We start from the raw sequence: 10,581 nt of genomic DNA, 5'->3' as shown, positions 1-10,581 counted from the left end.
AGAGGGAGAAGCAGGCTCCCTGCTGAGCAAGGGCATGACGCGGGGCTCGATCCCAGGACTGTGGGATCACGACCTGAGTTGAAGGCAGACACATAACCAAGTGAGCTACCCGGGCGCCTCTTTCCTTTCCTTTCCTTTCCTTTCCTTTCCTTTCCTTTCCTTTCCTTTCCTTTCCTTTCCTTTCCTTTCCTTTCCTTTTCTTTTCTTTTCTTTTCTTTTCTTTTCTTTTCTTTTCTTTTCTTTTCTTTTCTTTTCTTTTCTTTTCTTCTTTTTTCTTTTCTTTCCTTTTTTCTTTTCTTTTCTTTCTTTTCTTTTCTTCTTTTCTTTTTTCTTTTCTTTTTTCTTTTCTTTCTTTTCTTTTCTTTTTTTCTTTCTTTTTTTTCTTTTCTTCTTTTCTTTTCTTTTTTTCTCTTTTCTTTTCTTTTCTTTCTTTTTTCTTTTCTTTTCTTTCTTTGTTTTCTTTTCTTTTCTTTCTTTTCTTTTTTCTTTTCCTTCTGTTTTCTTTTTGGGAAAGAGAGAGAACATGAGAACAATATAGAGCAGCGGGGGCCCAGAGGGAAAGAACCTCCAGCTGACTCCCCGCTGAACATGGAGCCCACGTGGGGCTTGATCTCACGACCTTGAGATTGTTGACCTGAGCTGAAATCAAGGATTGGATGCTCAACTAAATCACCCAAGTACCCTTAAGAGTTAATTTCTAAAAATGGTAAGAACAAAGTATTGATTGCTATTCATTACACAAACAGAATAGTTTCATTTTAATGTCCTTTGTTCTTGATTCCTTTTTCAGGACCATCCAAGATGGTCCTCCGACCAGCGCCATGTAACAAGAGCATTTCCAGGGTACTTCCCAGAAGGTCTTCTGGTGTTACAATTGTCACTCAAAGATTCTAGATTTTGGTTAAAAAGGAGTTGCTGAAAAAACTGTGGTTGGCAGAGAGAAAGCATCCAGCTTGCCAATAGTCTTGTTTTTATTTAGTCACTGTGCACACAGATCTAGAAAGAGGTAGAAAGAGCGTGGTGCTGAGGAAGGGGATGCCTTCCCAATAGCGAGGAAATTGCCAATAATTCACAAAGGTGGAGCCTCAAAAAGTTGAAAAGGTCACTTTCCCAGCTGTGACAACAGTAAGCATTTGTTTTATACAAAAGTTATGCTTAGTGTTATCTGCTATATATTATCTGTATAAATCATTTTGACCCGTGTTACTGCTTAAATAAAATTATCTGCTTTACAGTTGCTTCCTATCCATATGTCATCAATATTTATAGCTTTTTCTTAAGTTAAAGCTGTAGTGTGGTTTGAATATACTATTTTTGAAACTAAAGTTTTTACTTGTGACATTTTGACATGATATGTGAATTGTAAGGCAAAGTCTAAAGTTATATGAAGCCTGGTTTATTCAACTCTTCATAAAATGGAAATAGATTCTCTCCAAAGCTTCCATAGTTATTGTTAAGGTATTGAAATATTCAATTATGAGTTAATTTTAAACTCATAAAAGTAAGCACTACTCAAATTAAACACTTGAAAGGCCTTAAGAATTATGATGTCTGGTAAAAGTCACTTACTGCGAAACCCAATATCTCTACCATATGATGCATGTATAAAGAGGTCTTTATTAATTTAGAAGTTTCTGGATATTTTTTTGTCAAATAGCCCTTAAAAAAAAAAAAGTGTGTCTAATGTGCAGATTTGGTTATCTTAATACCAAAATTAGAGCTAAAAAAAAAAAAAAAAAAGCCAGAACCATAGCTATTCTATAGTCATCGTTTTCTCTGGATGTGAGTCTGTAAATTGTTTCTAATACACATGAATGAAAATGAAACCTATATCACAAAGGACACTTGACCACTGCTTCTTACAGTGGTGTGCAATAAAGGTAAATAATAAACACATTTTCCTTTCTTAAAGTAGCTAGCTATGGCCTACATTTGCTTCTTTTAGAAATAGCTGATAGAAACTGGGTATTATCTTCAAATATAAGAGCAAAAAATCTAAAGCAATGTTCTGTTATCCATGTAGCTCTTGTCTATCGCTCCCTCTTCTCCCTACATCTCCTCTTTGTAGGCAGGTAAGCTGTTCCCCAGGACCGGACTGTGAATAATAATACTGCTCCCGCGTAGAATTGCAACCAGGTGCCGCATTCTTGAGCATGCTCTGACATATTTGAAAATGCCTTCTGACCTATCAAGGCTTTGAGTTGTTTTAATGAGGATTATTGGTTAAATGCTCATTTGTATGTTCGTTTCTTATCTGTCTACAACAGATCATGCACAACGTGTTATTCATTAGACCGCAAGTCAAAATAATGGGATTGCTGGTATGATTAATTTTTTTTTCACACGCTATGCTCAATATCCCTTAAAGAGCATAAATCAAGTGGGAGGCTTCAAACATTTGCTTTGATTTGTTTTCTCTCTCATCTTTTTGTATCTTAAGGTCTCCTCTCAAGCATAATATGAGTAGCTTTAAAAATTGGGCCAAGTATTAATAACATAATAAAGTAATACTATTGATGGCAAAGTAATGCTATTGTTACTATAGTTCTTTGTTTCCTTTGTGTTCTCAAATCTTCTGCCTTTTATAAGTAGTCTCGGTCACCCAGTTTACAATGCGTAGTTGTGTATGTGAAGGTGGATATATGTGGCCAAGAAAGAAATGAAGAGAATGCTTGCAGCATTTACTTACATCCCTGTCCTGTGATCCCGATCAGTGAGACATCTTTATAAGTCTGAGATAAAAAATGGGAGGAAAAAAATCCATTACAGCGTCTTATCAGGGTCATTATTTATCTGTTGAAAATGAGGAATTATTTGGATCATAGCATCTGTCTTGCCACTCTCCATCTTCCTTCTCCGGGGAATTTATTCAGTTTACTTTGTCCTCAGCAAAACTCATACGTACAACTGGGAGTAAATCTGCTGGACGGGAAACTACCAGAAGGGAGGAATGTGGATTCCTGATTACATACTACCATCCAGACCTAAATCTAACACAAGGGATTTTTTTTTGCGGCTTGCTTTTTGCTCCACGTGGGTTTGTGGGGGCAGCCCGACCAGAGATGAAATATTTATTGCTGATAAAAATAAAGCATTTATCTGAAAAACAGAGGCAAATGGAAGACTAACAGAAGCATTATATTTCAAATGACTGCATTATCAGACCCAGTTACACGGCCCCATGCTGTGGGCAGCAAGGAGATAAGGTCTCCACCATCTGTTCTCAGGAGGTCCCGAGTTTAAATCTCAATGGGAGATTGCTGCCGAATGCCAGGGGAAAAGAAAGGTAATTTGTAGATTTTGCTTTCTTCAGGCCAAAGCAATAATGATTCTTGCATACACTTGTTTATAAAAGGGATAACATTCCACCCATACGCTAATTTCAAACAAATTAATACTTGGTAAAAACTGGAGTTCTGTGTTAGCTTGCCCTGTATATATTTCAATCGTAGCTTATAGGATACTTGGGACTCAGAATACACAGAAGAAAAGATGTTCACATTATACCTGCACCGCTGAGTGTGTCGAACCACTAATGCTCCTGGATCCCAGCATTGTGAAATTCGAGCTGCAGGATGAAATTGTGAAGTATTTAGAGGTTCCATCAGGTGAAATCCCGTATTCCTTCGTAATGTCCTGCAATCTAATAAATTATAAGACCACAGTTAGGTTGAGGTTGCTTTACTATCAAAACAAAACAAAACAAAACATTTTTTTTCTCAAAATAAATGTCCTCAAAATACTGCTTCTCTATTTCCTTCCCCTTCACTGCTCGCCTCCCCCCTCCGTGTAGGCCTCCCCCTCCCCTCCGCACTACTAGTAACCATTTTATAATGAATAGAAGGATCATGTCCAGACAACCCCCTTGGATCTTTCAGGGGAAGTACTGTCTGTACAATCCAACACATAGTAACTCAGCCCCCTACATAAGGACTCCGAAGGAAGGTTCCTATCTTCCCTTTCCTCTGGGCACTGGAGCCCGAAGAGCTAAGACAGCTCCACCGCTTGGCCAAAGCCTTCCTTCCCCATTGCCCACGAGCGTGGACATCCAAGTCCCTTCACAATCTGGCTTCCCCCATCTCTTCCAGGCTTTTTTCTAGCCACATACACTATACTCTTGCCAACCACCCATCATTACCGTAACAAGTCATGCTTTTTCCTGCCTTTGTGTTTTTGTTCAAATTTGTCCTTCCTAGAACATTCTTGGGACCTTTCTAACAGTTCTGTTAATTGATTCTGTAACAGTTTTTCATGGTGTAGGCCAAATACCACTTCATTCATAAATACATTCCAGATACGGACAATGGGAAACTCCTTCTCCCTTCTCAGTATGCTGTGACTATTATTCAGCGCTTACCTTACTTCAATGATATTAAACTGTAATAACCAATGACTTTAGGCAGGAGTCGTATCATTCGTCTTAACGGATCCCTTTATCCCCGTTATCTTGCATGCTCCCTTATGGGTAGAAGGTATCCAGTAATTACTGAACCGAATTTGCTCAAGAGCAATAGATGTTGCTTATGTAAATCTAAGTGCTAAAGGTATACAGAGCAGTCCGGTTGTCTTGTCCTGGTTTCCACTCACACATTAATGCAACAAATATTTATCAACGGCCCAGCTGCCGCTGTGTAAAGCACCGTAGATATAAGAACGAACAAAGCAGACTTGGTTCCTGCTCTCATAGGCCACCACTCGCTGGATTTACGGGTTTTATGAGATTTCAATTTCTTTATCTGTAAAACAAAAGGGCTTAGATTATATAATCTCATAGGTTGCTCCCAATTTTAACGTTATGAAAACTCATAAGCAAAAGACACTTTGTAAGATTAGATCTCTTAAAAAGAGATGAACTGGGGCACCTGGGTGGTTTAGTCAGTTAAGCATCTGACTCTTGATCTCAGCTCAGGTCATGATCTCAGGGTCGTGAGTTCAAGCCCCATTTGGGCCTCCATGACTAATCTAAAAATATATATAAATATATATATATATATATATATATATATAGACTATTATGCATTATATATATTTACACATAAAATACATATACATGTTTTTTTCATAGGTAGTATGTCATAAAAATGTGACAGTCACACAATGTTGGATTTGGGGGGTAGAAAACAAATTGCCAGGGACACCAGGGTGGCTCGGGTCAGGTCATTTCCCAAGGTCCTGGGATCGAGCCACACGTAGGTTCCCTGCTCAGCTTCTCCCTCTCCCTCTGCTGCTCCCTCTGCTTGTGCTAGTTTTTTTTTTTTTTCCTCTCTCTTTGTCTTTCACTTTGTCAAATAAATAAAATCTTTTAAAAAAAAGGAAATGAGTTATCCCTTGATAATAAAGTATAGTAGTAAAGGAGTTATCAGGTATATCCTCCATCTTTTTTAGATTTTGGATGGAAATATTGTCCTTCCTCCTTTTAGGAATCGGGAACTAGGATGAAGAATCTGTATGTCGTATAAACTTTATGTTAAATGTATGTGATCTTTCTACATACTAACCTCATCATTATATTAAAGTTTCCCTTTCACGGATATATTTTACAAGTAACACTGGGAATGTTTCCAGTAGAAAAATATGATGATGTTCTTGATATAATGGGGTCTGGTGAAGTTAGTTCTTAAATCACTTACTTTAAGTAGAAATTATGGATGCTACTAAGTCTGCAATCTGAGGAAACTTTAAATTTTCTTCAGACGGTCATTTACAGCAGACTCTCTACTGCGAACCCATGAGAATGGTTAGAAACGGCCCCGCAGCCAGGAGATTTTCTTTGACTGTTTAAATGTGTAATATAATGACAGCTAATACTTTTAAATCCCTTTAAAGCACTTTAAAAATACAAAGACACTGAATATTAATGCTGATTATTCCCGTTGTTTAAAAACCTTTAGAAAACTCCAATGTGTTAAAAGCGAATAAACATATTCTGCACTCTTCGAGCAAGGAAAGATGCGGAACTAAGGTCCAGAAATGTGATATTTTGATTATTTGATTGAGGGATGCCTTTTCAGGGATCCGTGTTTGCCCTTGATGGGATAATCTGGATAGAGCATATTCTCGGTGGAGGTGAGATGAAGAGGATAGAACGGAAAAGGAGAAAGGGTAAAGCAGAAGAATTACTTAAAATCAAAACAAGACCAAGATAATGATTACACTGTTACCACTCAAGTATAGCCTTGATTCGATTACGAGAGATTATCAGACTGAGTTTGCCAAGTGAGTATCGGTTTATAGGGATGTGAAACTGCTGTCGAGGCTCATTATCCCATCATGATTTAGTTAAATCGTGCTCTTCGAGGAGAGGGACCCGTCATATTTATGAACAGGTGGCAGCTTCATCTACTCAGAGACCAATTATGTAAAGCAGCAGGAAGAGACCCAGGGTGCCAACGCTGGGGGGGGGGGGGAGGGGGAAGAGAGCAAATCTGTCACATGTTACAAAAGCAATACTGATTTGATTTTTGAACAAGGAAATTCTTTCCTTTTTTAAAAAAAAATTATTTATTTTATTTATTTTTTTTAGGAAGTTCTTTCCTTAAGCAAAATCACTGACTCCCTCCCTGTATAAATGTCTATGACTGTAAGGGCCTCTGGCATCGGGCCTATTAGGGCAGGTAGGAGGAATGAAGCTTACCTACTTGCTCTGGGATATGCTGCTGGAACTCACTTCAAAGAGTGGGTGACCTTAAAAGACAGACTACCTGTTAAAATTGAAAAATACTGACAGAGCAGTTTGCAACCACAAGAATCCTGGCTGCAGGTACCAGGCTTCCTTTGGGTTAAAACTTCGCCCGCTAGAGCTATTATTTACATGCAAATAAACCTAAATGGGTAACAGATTGGCTTACTGAATTAGCTAGTCACCTCCTGGAAATGTTAGAGAGAGGCTCCCTGGAAAAATGGGGGGCAAGTTCGGTTAATTTTGAAGAGAGGGAAATGATGGGAGAAGTTGCTGGAGACGCAGGTTTCTAGGAACCAGAGACCGCGTGAGCGTCTGGGACTCAGAGGGAAGGTGCTGCAGGGGCAACCAGAGCCAGTTGTTGCTCAGACTGAGCAGATCCATCCACAATTTAAAAAATGCCTTTCTCCCATCCTTCGTGGTGAAAGCCTCTCTCGTATCAAAGCTTGTAGGTTTTGTGGGTGATTAATTTCTCTGATAGCTTAATGAAAGTGCCCACAAGTTCAAAGATGAGCTGAAGAACAGCTATCACTCCTTAGGCCTGGAAATGACTTAGATGATGGTAAACAAGTTAAAATGTGTGTGTGTGTAGCCCGTTGAACTTTCACCCGACTTTCTGTTTTTTATATGGCAAAGCTCGCCTGCAGGAAGTGAACGCATTAATAATAATCAAAGTCACTGTGCTCCTTGTAGCATTGGGAAAATAATGAAGTCTCTGTTTCAAAATAAGTTTTTTTTTTTTCCCCAGTATATGTTTGAGACGCAAAACCTCTGCTAAATCTATTGATTTAGTAGAATCAGTATCACTGGATTGGGGCCAATCAGACACAAGCATGTGGGATATTTAAAATTTGCTGGGAATCATTCTGATTGAGCTCATCTTGTCTTTACAGCGCTGCTGTATATCACAGTGAATTTCTGAGGTTTGGGAAAGATTGAGTTCCTAATGGACATTTCCTTGCAAAATGAGGATTTCAAGTCTCTCTGACCTCAGGTAGTTTCTTTATGCATTTGGGAATGTGAGGCAGCTAAAAATGGGAATAAATAATCAGCTACACCTTTCTGAATACGTAAATTGCCGGAAGGTCTTCAGTGTAATCTGCATTAATTGAATGTTTTGTGTTATACTTGATGTTGACTAGCTTGTTAGTGTCTTATGTGAACTTAAGCTTAGGCAAATAAGCAATTAGTAAAAGTTCCTTTATTATACAGATGTTTACACATAATTTAAATTATAGCCTACATTCATGTTTAATTTGTATCTCTCTTTTTTTTAAAATTTTTTTTAAATTTGTATCTCTTTGAAGGAATCAACATTTCTACACATTTGGCCTAGGTTTAGGTAAATTTTCCTAACTTCCACCGTCTTATATTTGTGTCTGCTTTTTTCCAAGGAGCTTATCCGAGTCTCCTGGTTTAGCTATTTCCACAAAGTTTGGGATAAAGATCTATTAGAGCGATAGAAGAAGAAATCTACATAATTGAGAATTTCTATGGGAATAGGATATTTCTCAGTTTCTATAAGCCAGATGAGTCAGATATAAATTATTTAAATAGCTCTTTTAATCTGTCTGCAAGGTTAGTTGGAGAGGAAATCAAGCTGCAAACCGAGGTTTTCAATATCTCATAATTCAGTATTACTTGTGAATTTGATTAACAGGCTGCCTACCTGTTTAGCTAGATTTAAATAAAATCAGGCAACTCTGATCCCTCTGGCAACACATAGTCATCCTTTCATGTTTCATTACTGACCCTCTAAGTTTTTCAGTCTGGTTTTGTCCCATCATCGATGGTCTAGACAATTTGCCTTCATTTTCTTTCAAGTCTCTTTATCTTTCCATTAAATTCCGTTTCAAATAATTAAATTTCAGTTACTTTACATTTGCCAGTCTTCAGTCTACCAGTTTGTTAATACATGAGCCATTCTTTTGAATTCTATCTACAGTAGAAAACTGTTCTAAAAAAAAAAAAAAGAAATAAAGAAAACTGTTCTAAATGCGGGGGGTGGGGATAAGTAACAAGTATCTGTCAGAAATGTTTTGTGTCTTTAACAGCAGAGCAAAAAACTCAGGGTCCCGTAGATTATTTTTTAAAGGGATTTTGAATGTTAAAGTATCTTCAAAATATTTTAAGTTTCTGTTAGCTGCTGACTTTTCCTTTGCACATTCATGTTGGGGAAGGAACCTAACGTACAAAGGAAAAAGGAGGAGGGAAAACCTTACAGGTGGAAATATCTTTCCTGAATCTATGTGATCCACTGAACTCCTTTAATGTCTCCTGAAGTGTATTTAAGTCCCCTACGCAGCTTGGCTCAGGTTTCTAGCTGGATTCTGGGATGGGCACACGTTGAAATTTAACCAGAAAATGGTTAAACTTTTTCTTTTAAATACAGAAAATGGTGATGAGCGTATTAACAAATGAAAGGTCTGACTATGCCTTTCACACCCCTTCAGGATTGATAAGGCGGCATTTCATACCTTAGTGTCTATCTCTTCAAGTAAAACGTACACATCTACAAATGACATTTTCCTATCTTTCCCTAAATGAAGAGGATTTCTTTTCCTAATATCATGGTTCCTTTCCCCTACAAGAATTAACTGCATGAACAGCCTGTGAGAGACTTTATTACTCATCACACACGAATGGAATTAAAAAAGACACAAATGACAGGATTTCGTATCAGGAATAAAAGACAATCTCCATATAGGAAAACAATAATTTGAAAAGAGAATCTCCATATAGGAAAACAATAATTTGAAAAATCCCAGTTATCAAAGAACCCAGAACCTATTCAGTCATGAACTAAACATATCAATGTCCACAAATTCAGTAACTAAATCTATCTAGACACCATGTAGTACTTGACATGACATTATCATGTTAAATATTAAATATACTTATATATTATATATTATAAATACATAATATTAAAATATCATGTTAAAATGACATTCTTGATGACGTCCAGGATCAGCAGACCATGATTTCATAAAGACGTGGACCGTAGCTCACTTTCTCATTCAGCCTCACCTGAGCTGCCTTCTGAGCAGAATAGGGTAACTGAGCTCCCCATTATCAGCTCATTTCTCGTAATTACTTATGTCTATAATATGGGAGAGCACATATTCCCAATGTCCTAATTTCCACAATTTTTTCTAGCCTCCTCTCCAATGTCTCACTTTTCTTTCCCAGAGCAGCAAAGATGTCCAGGATTGGGTTGTGTGCACTTGTACGTACGTGGTCACAACACACACACACACACACACACACACACAGAGCACTCTAGAATGTTTCTACTCAACCTTTTGTGTGTGAATATATTTCTCGCCCATTTCTTTACTAGACACCGAAAGCTTTCCGGAAAGACAAAAGCTGACTTCAGAGCTTACTCCTTACTGCACGCTAGGATTCATCTCATAAGGAAAGTCACTTTCAGTTCATTTAAATGCGACAATTCCTTGACTCGTCGGAGAGGATATACTACCATGGAAGGCAGCCAACGGACTCTGCCAGAGAATTCTATCTCCACAGTCATTGGAAATTTCTCACATAGAGATAGTGGTATCTCTGGTGAGGACAATGATGACCCTGGTTTAAAAAAAAAAAAAAAAGTGCTATCAATGATTGGTCAGATTTGGAATATATCAAGCTGTTTACAAATTGTTCTACTAATATATCTTCCATGAGTATAATTGGGAAGGAAGTTGCGCAGGCCAATAGAAGTTTCCAGGATTTCCCTGTTCTCTTTGTTTGGCATTTACCTCCATATTTATTTTTCTTTTGTGGCTCTGACACCTGCTTGGGTTTCTTTCTAAGCTTATTTTTAAATCCTGTTAAAAATATTAGGTTGTTACATTTGTTTCTAATTCCCATTTTTCACTTCTCTGAATCAAAATTAAACG

At 37.7% G+C, this 10,581-nt stretch overlaps 1 long non-coding RNA gene across 2 annotated transcripts; it reads right to left on the bottom strand.

Moving 5' to 3' along the window:
- Positions 1 to 438: 438 nt before the first annotated feature.
- On the bottom strand, positions 439 to 4,068 carry LOC121481446. Of its 2 annotated transcripts, none has more exons than XR_005985291.1 (4): positions 3,927 to 4,068; positions 3,508 to 3,643; positions 2,690 to 2,732; positions 439 to 996 (listed from the first exon to the last, which is right to left on the bottom strand). It is a non-coding gene; the product is annotated as an uncharacterized LOC121481446 (long non-coding RNA). The 2 variants fall into 2 exon arrangements; XR_005985292.1 differs by having other exon boundaries at positions 472 to 501.
- Between the last annotated feature and the right edge of the window lie 6,513 nt (positions 4,069 to 10,581).

Source organism: Vulpes lagopus, chromosome 23 (assembly GCF_018345385.1).
Source record: "Vulpes lagopus strain Blue_001 chromosome 23, ASM1834538v1, whole genome shotgun sequence".
Lineage (NCBI taxonomy): Eukaryota > Metazoa > Chordata > Mammalia > Carnivora > Canidae > Vulpes > Vulpes lagopus.
Note: the sequence above shows the minus strand (reverse complement) of the source record. Positions and strands in the feature narration are given on the sequence as shown.